Consider the following 12,422-nt stretch of genomic DNA (forward strand, 5'->3'; position numbering starts at 1 on the left):
CCTTGAAGCTCATAGGGTCAGAGAGCATGCTGGGAGATATCCCATAATCCCACTCTCTGATATATAAGAAGAAAGCAGAGGCCCAGTTAGGGGAGTTCAGCTGAATTACATTGGAGAGGAGCACTCTGGGCCAGACACAGAGCACTCTGGGAGAGCCAGAAGCCTTCTCTCGGAGGCAAGAAAGATTCATTATAAATTTTACCTTGGTGCTGACTGGAGGCAGAGGCAGAAGCAAAGGACAAAGCTGCAAGAGTTCTTAGAACCAAGGAAAGAGATAGACCTCTAAGCTAACCATACTATATTGGAGACAATAAAAGATCTGAACTTTCATCACCTGGCTGCATTTGGGTGATTATTACTCTTAACTGATACTAAGGCTGCCTCCAGAAAACCTTCCCGAGAAACTTGCTCTCCCCCAGAGAGAACCATCATATATATTTTAAAGAAGAAAAAAACCCACCACAACTTAAATTAATTTTAATGTATAAATGCCCCAATGATTTTAATTGATTCCCTTTAGTTATTGAAAAGAACTCTTTTGTATATCTGTATAATTTGAATACACTTTTCCTCATAGCTAATGTGAGTTACATTCTTCTTGGTTCTTCCCCCTCACATTACATGTATATTATAAATTCATATTATTGCATACATAAATTCTTATATTACTTTGTATAACTCCTGTCTATTAGTCTTAATTGCTGTGTAATATTCCATCTGAGGAGAAAGTGAAGCTGGTGACTGAATAACCCACCCTCGCTGACATCCAACTTGCTTGCATGTCATGGTATCATCTCCCTTATTTCAAGGTCCTCTTTAAGAATGAAGGACAAACACAAGATTACATTAGTAGAGTAGCATTTTTTTCCTGTTGTTAGATATTTAGGTGGTTTCCAATTTTTTGCTGATTTTTTATAATGCTTCTATGAAAGTCTTTGTACAGGTAGCTTAAATATATGTGTGTGTGTATCTATACATATATACATACATACATACATACATACACAGAGGTTTTTTGTTTGTATGTATTATTTTCCAATCATACTAGTGCAGTATAAGCAGAGCTATATATTTATCTAATCATTCTGAAAAGAATTTTGGAACTATGCCTCCAAAACTTACTAAATTATTTGTGTCCTTTAACCCAGATATACCAAGCTAAACCAATACCTTCAAATGATCAAATTAAAATATGCAAAAATATTTGGGGCAGATCTAGTCATATTAGTCCTAAGCTGGAAACTAAGAGGGTGTTTTTCTATAAAGGAATAGCTATTTGTGTTAGTTAATTGTGTTATATAAATGTAATAAAAGAGTATCTTGCTAAATGTTAAAGTGAATAATTTCAAAGGAAAGTGGGGAAATTTCTATAAAACAATATAGGATGAGATGAGCAGAAATAGAGGAAAATAACTGAAAGCCATTAGAACTCTGATTAACACAGTAATATATGTTGAATACAGAAAATTGAAAAAGAAATATTTCAATTCACCTCCTGCTAAAGATATGATGAACTAACAGAATGAAACATACATTTTTGGATATGAGCAAAAAAAGAATGGATTTTTTCTGGACTAAGCATATTTATAAAAGTTTTTTAATTTTTGTTTTTAAAAATATCCAATTGGTTAAATTAAAAATTTTAAATAATAACACTTTCAAGGTATATCCCCAACAATGAAATTTCTGTTCATTAAAAAAAAAAAAAAACAAGCAAATTTTGAAAATAGAAAGGTTGAGGATAAGGTGGTATTCAAAGGTATAGACCATTGCAGATACTTTCAGTCTTTCTCTGTTTCTAGAATATTGGGGCAATTTTCCTTGATGACCTCTTGTAGAATGCTATCCATGCTCTTTTTTTAAATCATGTCCTTCAGGTAGACCAATAATTTTTATATTGTCTCTTCTGGATCTGTTTTCCCGATGGGTTCTTTTGTCAGTGAGGTATTTCATATTTTCTGCCATTTTTTCATTCTTTTTAGTTTGTTTGACTGATTCTTGTTGTCTCACAAAATCATTAACATCCATTTGCCCTGTTCTGGTTTTTGTCCACTTAGTTTCCAGTTTCTTGCCACTATAAAAAGGACTGCCACCAATATTTTTGTACATGTGGGTTTCTTTCCCTCCTTTAAGATCTTTTTGAGATATTGTTGTGCCACAGTTCCCTTTTAATGTCCTGACCCAGTTTCCCTTATTGTCTTACTTCACTTACTCTGCCTTAGGCTATAACCATTCCCTCTTAATCATTAGAATGTTTGATTGAATAAAGGTCTTATATCTTAGACCTCAGGCTATAATCATTCCTTCTTAATGTTTGATGGGTTTGATGAATAAAGGTCTTTATTCAATTTAGACATCATTAGAATATGAGGAGCCTCTTCATTACCTCTCATTATGTCATCCTAGGTGCCTCCCTCCATTAGGTCATCCCCATCCAGGTACCTCCCCCATTATGTCATCATTCTTGTTACCTGATAAAAGAATCTCATATCCGACTTTCACTGATGGATTCTTAGAGACGATAGTCTCATTCAGCCCTGGGACTAAACCATGGATCCATTTGGTCCCAGTAAATTTCTCCCTTTCAAGTAAAATATTAAATTGTTCTCTAATCTCTATCCTGCCTCAGTTTCTCCAGCATTACAATATAAGCCCAGTAGAAACACTGTTGGGTCAAAAAAGTTTGATAATTTTTTGAGCATAGTTCCAAATTGCTCTCCAGAATGGTTGGATCCATTCACAATTCCACCAACAATGTATCAGTGTTCCAGTTTTCCCACATCCCTTCCAACATTAGTCATTATCTTTTCCTGTCATTTAGCCGATCTGACAGATGTATAGTGGTATATCAGAGTTTTCTTTATTTGTATTTCTTTGATCAATAGTGGGAGTACACATTTTTCTCAGCAAAACATGGTATCTAGATAAAAATTGACCATATAATAGGGCATTAAAACCTCACAATCAAATACAAAAAGGCAGCATACTTTCAATGTGTATATCCTCCTCTATTTCTAGAATATCAGAACAGTTTTCCTTAATGACCTCTTGTATAATGCTATCCAGGTTCTTTTTTGGTCATGGTCTTTAATTTCTTTTTAGTGTGTTTGATTGATTCTTGCAGAAGTCATAAGCTTCCATTTGCTCTGTTCTAGTTTTTAATGTGTGATTTTCTTCAATTATCTTTTGAATCGCTTTTTTCCATTTGTTTATTCTACTTTTAAGGAGTTGATTTCTTCAGACAAATTTTTTTCTTCCTTTTCCAAACTGTTGAATGCATATCTCTCATTTCTTTTCTCATTTTTTTCTTCTACTTTCTCATTTGCTTTTTGAAGTCTTTTATAAGCATTTCTAAGAAGCCTCTTTCGGCTTGAGACCACTTTATGTCACTCTTTGAGATTCCTTCTGTGGACCTTCTGAGTTTGTGTTTTGGTCTACACTATCATCATAGTTGATTTCTATGATCAAAGTTCTTTCTTGCTCATTTTCTTTCCTTTTCTTTTGGTATTTCCTCTTCTTTACTTTTAAAGTGAAGCTCTGCTCCTGGAATAAAGGTGATGCTATCCCAACTTCCTATGCAGATCTGAGCCTTGGTTTTAATCACAGGGGCCCCTTGTATTTGGAGGGGCTAGCTTTGTCTGTTCTTTTCAGAAAACAACTTGGTTTGCCAAGTTTGCCTTGTGAGCTGGGACTGAAAGTGGCCCCCCTGATTTGCCCCTCTATTAATTCAGGACTGAGGGTTTCAGTTGCTGATTTGCTATGGTGAAGACCCTTTCACTGGCTTTCCCATAGTGTATCTGAACTTGGTCAAACCTCCTTTTCACCATGGTAAAACTGATCTTTCTTGAAGTTTTTTCAGACTATCTTGAGATGGAGAGTGGCTTCATTCCACCAGATTCTGTTAAGAGGCTTGGTTTCATATGTTTTTTGAGGGAAGCTAGAAGATCTCCAGTGACTCCTGACTTTACTCTGCCATCTTGGCTCAACACCTGGAACTCCTGGAGTACAACTTTTGAAATCTATTTTGGTCTGGTGATAAAGAAAGGGCATTCTGATGTCTTGGCAGTACCTAAAGACAGTTTGACCTGCTTTTCATAGGATCCTTAGTGTCTAAAGGTCATAGAATCTGAATAACTAAACACTTAACAGCTAGATGCCCCCCCCCCCAAAAAAAAATACCTGAAGAAAAAAAGAGAGAGGAGAGAAAGTGAGGAAGAGGAAAATATATGACATATAGAATCTCTAGTAGGGGTGAGGGAACATTAGAGAACTTTGAGGTGCTGTTTTAAATAATTTGTACAACAGTAAACCCTTTCCTTCCCCCGTTGTAAGGATCAAATGGGATAATGAATTGAAAGTGCTTTGCAAACTCTAGAGCATTATATGAATGCTAGCTATTAAGAATAACTAGGATTAGCTTTCATTATCTGAAAATTGTCTGGATATCAATAGACAATTTTCAGATGATGAAATTGAAACTATTTCAAGTCATATGAAAAGGTGTTCCAAATCATTATTGATCAGAGAAATGCAAATTAAGACAACTCTGAGATAGCCCTACATACCTGTCAGATTGGCTAAGATGACAGGAAAAGATAATGATGGATGTTGGAGGGAATGAGGGAAAACTGAGACACTGATGCATTGTTGGTGAAGTTGTGAACAGATCCAACCATTCTGGAGAGCAATTTGGAATTATGCTCAAAAATTTATCAAACTGTGCATACTCTTTGATCCAGCAGTGTTACTACTGGGCTTATATCCCAGAGATATTAAAGAAGGGAAAGGGACTTGTATGTGCAAAAATGTTTGTGGCAGCCCTTTTTGTAGTGGCTAGAAACTGGAAATTGCATGAATGCTCATCAATTGGAGAATGGCTGAATAAATTGTAGTATATGAATGTTATGGAATATTATTGTTTTGTAAGAAATGACCAGCAGGATGAGTATAGAGAGGCTTGGAGAGACTTACGTGAACTGATGCGGAGTGAAATGAGCAGAACCAGGAGATCATTATATATTTCAACAACAATACTATATGAAAATCAATTCTGATGGAAGTGGCTATCTTCAGCAATGAGAGAATCCAATTCAATTCCAATTGATCAGTGATGAACAGAACCAGCTACCCAGCGAAAGAACACTGAGAAATGAGTGTGGACTACAACATAGATTTTACACTCTTTCTGTTGTTGTTTGCTTGCATTTTTGTTTTTCTTCCCAGGTTATTTTTACCTTTATAAATCGGATTTTTCTTGTGCAACAAGTAACCCTCCCTTATAAGAATTAGCCAAGCAAAGCACATTTGCCATGATCAACATATTGATCAACCACAATTACAGAAAATTCATGATGAAATATGTTATCCACTTTCAGATAAAAGAGTTAATGGACTCAGAGTGCAGATTGAGACATTTTTCTGGACATGGACAGCGTGGGAATGTGTTTTTGTTTTATTATACATATTTGTAACAAGTTTTGCTTTTCTTTCTTGGGGGAGATAAGAATTTGAATCTGAAAATGAAATGAGTTAGAATTTTTTAAAAAGACAAAAAGTTTAAAAATATTTTATATGTTTGAAAGTGTATATGGCATTTTGTATCTATAGTTCATCACCTCTCTGCCAAAAGGAAAGACAACTGCTTCATCATCAGTCTTTTGAAAGTCATTATTGATTTCTGCTTTGGTCAGAGTTCTAAAAGCTTTCAAAATTGCTTTCCTTTACTTTATTGTGGTTGTGGTATAAATTGTTTTCTTGGTTTTGCTCATTTTGCTCTGCATTAGGTCATAAAAATCTTTCCAGCTTTCTCTGGCTCCTTCCCATGTCATTTTATAATGTAATATATTCATACATATCATCATCATTCATATCATTTTAATCACTATATTCATATGCCACATATTTTCTCAGCCATTTTTCTGAATGACTGGTACCTATTTGTCTCTAGTTCTTTGTGGTAATATCAATCTTCAGTCATTTGGCTTTAGTCATCACCTTGCTCATTTTTAAAAAAAAATGTTTAATGTTTTTTATATCCATCTATTCCTTTCTATTCCCACTTAATTCACTGGCCATTTCCTGACACCATGCAGACTATGCAGAAACAAAATTTCTTTTTTATGCCTGGACACTATTTGTGATGATTGATAATTTCCTTAGTTTCTTGCTACATCTCAGCTTTCTACTTTGCAGTTCTGCAATGTTAAAATCAATTTATTTCTGCCCCTAAATCTGAAATTAGGTTTAGACCAATATCTTATACCATTTATATTAATAAATATTAAATGAAAGAACCAAAAATGATGGTAGAATAGGAGGAAGCTCTTCCCAGTATTCCAACAAAGATCTCAGAAAAGTCCCAGACTAAGTAGTGTTCATAAAATCTAAAGGGAGAAAAAAGTGGGCTATTTTTTTAGCAAAAGATCATGAATTTGGGCCACAGACAGATCCATGGAACAGTGATAGATTAGCAGTATGATACCCCTGACCAAAAAGCAGCATCACAGCATTAACTAAACCAGACTCACACTAAGGATAGTCCATAAGCTCTAGCATGATAAATCTGCATCATTTTCTAGTTAACACAGAGGATCAGGAGTCAATAATTATCAGAGCTCTAGCTAGTTGTTGCCTAGACTCCAACTGGGTCTGAAAATGCCTAGAAAGTATAGGAGAACATTGATGCAACTGAGCTCTAAATCAATTGCTTACAGCATCTCCCTGACCTGAACTCTCCCATCATCTTTAAACAATAATGAACTCAATATTTGAAAAAAAGCAGTAACTGGACCATAAATCAGTATCAAAAAAAGTGACATTTCCTGCAGAAGTCATGGTCAGAAGAAAGAATTAATACATACCAAAATATTCATGTTGGTATTTTTTTAAGTAAAAATAAATAAATAGAAGCAAAGTGGATACCATTGATTAGGTGATGACTGAAAAAAATCATTGCATATTAATGTATTCCATGGAATACTAATATATCATAAGTAATGATAAATATGAAGAATTTAGAGAATTTAGGAAGGCTTGAATGAACTAATATAGAGTGAAATAAGCAAAATTAAAGGAACAATATACATAATGACCACAATACTATAAAGGAAAGGAAATTAGAAATGTATCACAACTTTTTTTTTATTTGTAGCATAACTTTCTAACTTTCATCTGTATGTGGTGTACTAAAAGTGTAGAATGAAGCAGAAGTTATCAGAAATATTCAATGTACTGGTTTGTTTTGCTTACCTAATTTCTTTATTACAAAGGAGGCCTATATAGGTACTTAAAACCCTTTACAACCTGGCTCCCTGATACCTTTTCAGTTTTATCATACTATCAGTCACAATGGTCTTCTTGGGGTTTCTCACATACATTTTCCATCTCTCCTCCCTAGACCTTTATCCAGATTGTCCCCTATGCCTGGAATAGACTCCCTCCTCACCTCTATATATTAGAAGTTTTCTTCAAAGCTCAGTTCAAGATCTACATTCTATATGATAAGTTTCCTGATCTTCCCAGATACTAGTGCCTTTCTCCCTTTTAATGATCCCAGTAGTGTGATTTAACATCACCATGTTAAGTTATTGTTCTGTAAGAAATGACCAGCAGGATGAATACAGAGAGGACTGGCGAGACTTACATGAACTGATGCTAAGTGAAATGAGCAGAACCAGGAGATCATTATACACTTCGACAACGATATTGTATGAGGACATATTTTGATGGAAGGGGATATCTTTGACAAAGAGATCTGAGTTTCAATTGATAAATGACGGACAAAAGCAGCTACACCCAAAGAAAGAACACTGGGAAACGAATGTGAACTATCTGCATTTTTGTTTTTCTTCCCGGGTTATTTATACCTTCTGAATCCAATTCTCCCTATGCAACAAGAGAACTGTTCGGTTCTGCAAACATATATTGTATCTAGGATATACTGCAACACATCCAACATATAAAGGACTGCTTGCCATCTAGGGGAGGGGGTGGAGGGAGGGAGGGAAAAAAAATTGGAACAGAAACGAGTGTCAATATAAAGTAATTATTAAATAAAAATTTAAAAAAAATAAAAAAAATTAAAATTAAAAAAAAAAAAAAGAATCTCAGAAAGTCCAATCAGATTAAGACCACTAGTAATAGCCCAAAGCACCTTCCCTATAAGCAAAGAGTATGCATATTAAGAAGCCTCCAATCTTTCAGGAATCTTCCCTCCCCACTAACATGAATCATTACTAGTCCCCAGGTCCAGTTTCATCTCCCTTCCCCGTAGTACTTAGTCCTTCTGGACTTACAGAAGAATTGTATAAAAACTCATTAGACTTTATTGGTTTGGAGAGAGGTTGTCCCATTCCCTCTGAGTTCCCAGAGGCTCCTTATTCCATCCGAGTATCAAGCACACTTGTCCTGTGTCCATCTTCCCGGACCATCCATTCATTTTTGTATCTTCCCTTGTTGTCTAAATCTAGTGTCTTGTTTGGATCTCTATATTTCCTTGTGCTTTTGGCATTCTGAATCTTCCTAAGCCTATATTAAGTTACCCTAAATGTTGTTGTTCAGTCATGTGTAACTCTATGTGACCTCATTTGTGGTTTTCTTGGTAGGGATGCCAGAATGGTTTGAAATTTCCTTCTCCAACTACATTCTAATATATTATTTTTGTTTTGTGTATGTGTGTTTTCTTCCCTGATAAAAGGAATATTCAGATACCAGAATACCAGAAAGTGTCATTTTTGCCTTTGTATCCCCAGTGTCTACTACAGTATTTGACAAATAGAATGTGCTCAGTAACTGGTGTTGTTTGTTTGAAGGTGGTCACTAGGAAGTAACAAGAGATATTTTTAAGCATCAAAAACTGTATTTTTTAATGTGCTTTATAAATGGTAAAGTATTGTGTTGAAGTTATTATTATCTAAGATTTACTGCAAATTAGCTCTGCACTCTTGACCTCTCTAGACTTCAGTTTTGTCATCTATAAAATGTAGAAGTGGGGCTATTTTAACCAAAGAATGGCAGATTTTAGAGAAAGAAAATATTTAACAAGCTATCAAGTCCAGTGCTCTCATTTTGCAGATGAGAAAATCGAGGGTAAATGGCGTGCCAAGAGTTATTTAACTGGTTATGTATCCAGGAGAAAACTTAAACTCAAATCTAGCCTGACTCCAAGGCTACCACTCTATCCACTGTATTCTCCAGTAACTTTTAAAAACTTCAACATGTTAAATTATTTGGCTAAATACTCCTTTCTAATACCTTCTATGAACACTGGCAACTTTCATTGGAGCAGATTTTTGCCAGCACTGACAACAAAATGACATGTTAAACTGGGTAATTGTATGTCAGATAAGACCACTAGAAAAAAATTTCTCCAAGTTGAGGTCCTCAGTGTATTTTATGTTATTGTCATTCTTTGATCTTGAAAAGGACCAATGACATCATGAAAGTAACATCTTGACTTTTGAGTAAAATCACAGAACTGTGCAAAGTCATCAGCCTCACTCTCTCCTCCAGATCATCAGAGTCTAGTGAGCAAGACAAGTCAAGAAGATATGATCCAGGATTCGGTGAGAGACCTTGGTCTTTTTCAAGTTATTGGATTATGGTCTGTGGAGAAGTCGACCATTGCAGTATGCAATAATGGGTGATGCTGACTATGACTTTTCTCACCATTGATACATTGTGGAAATAGTTAAATATTTCTTTGTTTTACCTATTACAATTTTAATAAAAAATTCAAGTTATAACACTGATGTGGTTTAAATTTATGAGATACCAGAGAGTTTAAGAATGAGAAGAATAAGTTTAGGAGAGAAAAGTTTTCTTGTATGCTTTATATTATAGAGTTCAAAGGTTAAGCAGTCAGGAAATGATCTCTATACATCCCTTGTTTTGTAACTTTGGATCATCAAGGAAAGCTACTACCTTGTTTCTTGTAACTTTATAACTTTTCTAAGTACTTCTTTGAAAATCAAGGCAACAAAAAATGTTTGTAGCAGCCCTGTTTGTAGTGGCTAGAAACTGGAAAATGAATGGATGCCCATCAATTGGAGAATGGCTGGGTAAATTGTGGTATATGAATGTTATGGAATATTATTGCTCTGTAAGGAATGACCAGCAGGATGAATACAGAGAGGCTTGGAGAGACCTACATGGACTGATGCTAAGTGAGATGAGCAGAACCAGGAGAACATTATACACTTCGACAACGATATTGTATGAGGATGTATTCTGATGGAAGTGGATTTCTCTGACAAAGAGACTTAACTGAGTTTCATTGGATAAATGATGGACAGAAACAGCTACACCCAAAGAAGGAATACTGGGAAATGAATGTGAACTATTTGATTTTTGATTTTCTTCCTGAGTTATTTTTACCTTCTGAATCCAATTCTCCCTGTGCAGCGGGAGAACTGTTCGGTTCTGCAAATGTGTATTGTATCTAGGATATACTGCAACATATTTAACATATATAGGACTGCTTGCCATCTTGGGGGGGGGGAGGAGGGAGGGAGGGAAAAAAACGAAACATAAGTGATTGCAAGGGATAATGCTGTGTAAAAATTATCCTGGCATGGATTCTGTCAATACAAAGTTATTATTAAATAAAATTAAATTAAAAAAAAAAAGAAAATCAAGGCAACAAGAAGAAAATGATTAAGCCTTAATTTTTTTTAAAAAATTAAGGCTTTAGTGAATGAACAGTGTATACTCACTGGAATTTGCTTTCAATTGGAGATATTCATGAATTCTCAATTTGGAGTGTAGCCGTACACATTCATTTCTTGAATTCCATGCTATGCAATAGGTTACCTTCCTGTTGATTAATCAAGGCAATGCAGTACACCATATTTTCTAGTGGATCAAAATAGATAAACCACTTTTACCGAGCAGCTAATAGTAGGACCTGGAGTGACAGTTGTACTAGCAGAGATATTTATCTTACTGTGAATAATTCCTGCCTATCAAAGGATAACTGCCATTTTTTTCAGTCAAATCTTTATGTTTTTTCTTCATAAGCCAATACAGTTTGTTTTTTTTTCACTTCTTCTGATTCCCTCCTCCCCCACTTTTATCATTGCTAAATCCCAGCATCAAAAACATTGTAATTATTCTCTTCTCAAAAGTGGTTATTAGAGACTGCCAGAAAGTCAAATTCAATCATATAAAACTTTGTTTCTGAAAGTAAAAGACAATTGTGCATAATGGGCAGAGTACTGAGAGTCAATGCCTTGAGTTCTAATCCTTTATTGGCTGACATCTTGAGCTATTTTTTGCTGTAACATTGACCCTTGTTTTGTAATTTTCAAGAACAATATCTTCCTCATCCAAAAAAGAGAAAAGCTTATTTCTGGCCCTACTTTCTTTCTGAAATTCTATCTTGTTTTAACCTTTAACTTCATCCTTCTCTAGAAGATATTTTGATATTTAAAAGATTAACTTTTATCTCCCTAAAAAGTACAATTAGCCAAATGAAAAAGAATGTAAAAAAATTAAGTTAGAATTGGGCAAATGGAAATTGATGATTATGAGAGATCAAGAATAAATCAAACAAATTCAAAATGGTGAAAAAATAAAAGAAAATGCAAAATACCTCACTGAAAAAACAATTGACCTAGAAAATAGATTAAGGAGGTAGAATGTCAGAATCATTGGACTACTTAAAATGCAGACCTGGATAGCATATTTCAAGAAATTAACAAGGAAAATTATCCTCATATTCTGGAACCTGAAAACAAAAGCAGCATTGAAAGAATCCACTGTTTCTTTGACAAAGAGAAGATCTAACTCAGTTTCAATTAATCAATGATAGAAGCAGCTACACACAAAGAAAGAATACTGGGAAATGAATGTAAACTGTTTGCATTTTTGTTTTTCTTTCCAGGTTATTTTTACCTTCTGAAACCAATTCTTCCTGTGCAACAAAGAGAACTGTTCGGTTCTGCATACATATATTGTATCTAGGATATACTGTGACATATTTAACATGTATAGGCATCTGGGGGAGGGGGTGGAGGGAGGGAGGGGAAAAAATCAGAACACAAGTGAGTGCAAGAGATAATGTTGTAAAAAATTACCCTGGCATGAGTTCTGTCAATAAAAAGTTATAATTGTTTTTAAAAAAATTAAAAAAAAAAAAAGAATCCACTGATAACCTCAGCAAAGAGAGCCCAAAATAAAAACTCCAAGAAATATTTCAGCCAAATTCTAGAAGTCAGGTCAAAGAAAAAAATATTACAAGGAGGCATAAAGAAATAATTCACATATCAGAGAGTCAAAATTAGGATTACCCAGGACTTAGCAGTGGCAATATTAAAGGACTGGAGGTCATGAAACATGTTATTCTGGAAGGCAAAGGAGCTAAGACAATAACCAAGAATCACTTATCCAGCAAAAGCATAATATTCCAAGGGGGAAAAATGATC

Source organism: Antechinus flavipes, chromosome 3 (assembly GCF_016432865.1).
Source record: "Antechinus flavipes isolate AdamAnt ecotype Samford, QLD, Australia chromosome 3, AdamAnt_v2, whole genome shotgun sequence".
NCBI classification, from domain to species: Eukaryota; Metazoa; Chordata; class Mammalia; order Dasyuromorphia; family Dasyuridae; genus Antechinus; species Antechinus flavipes.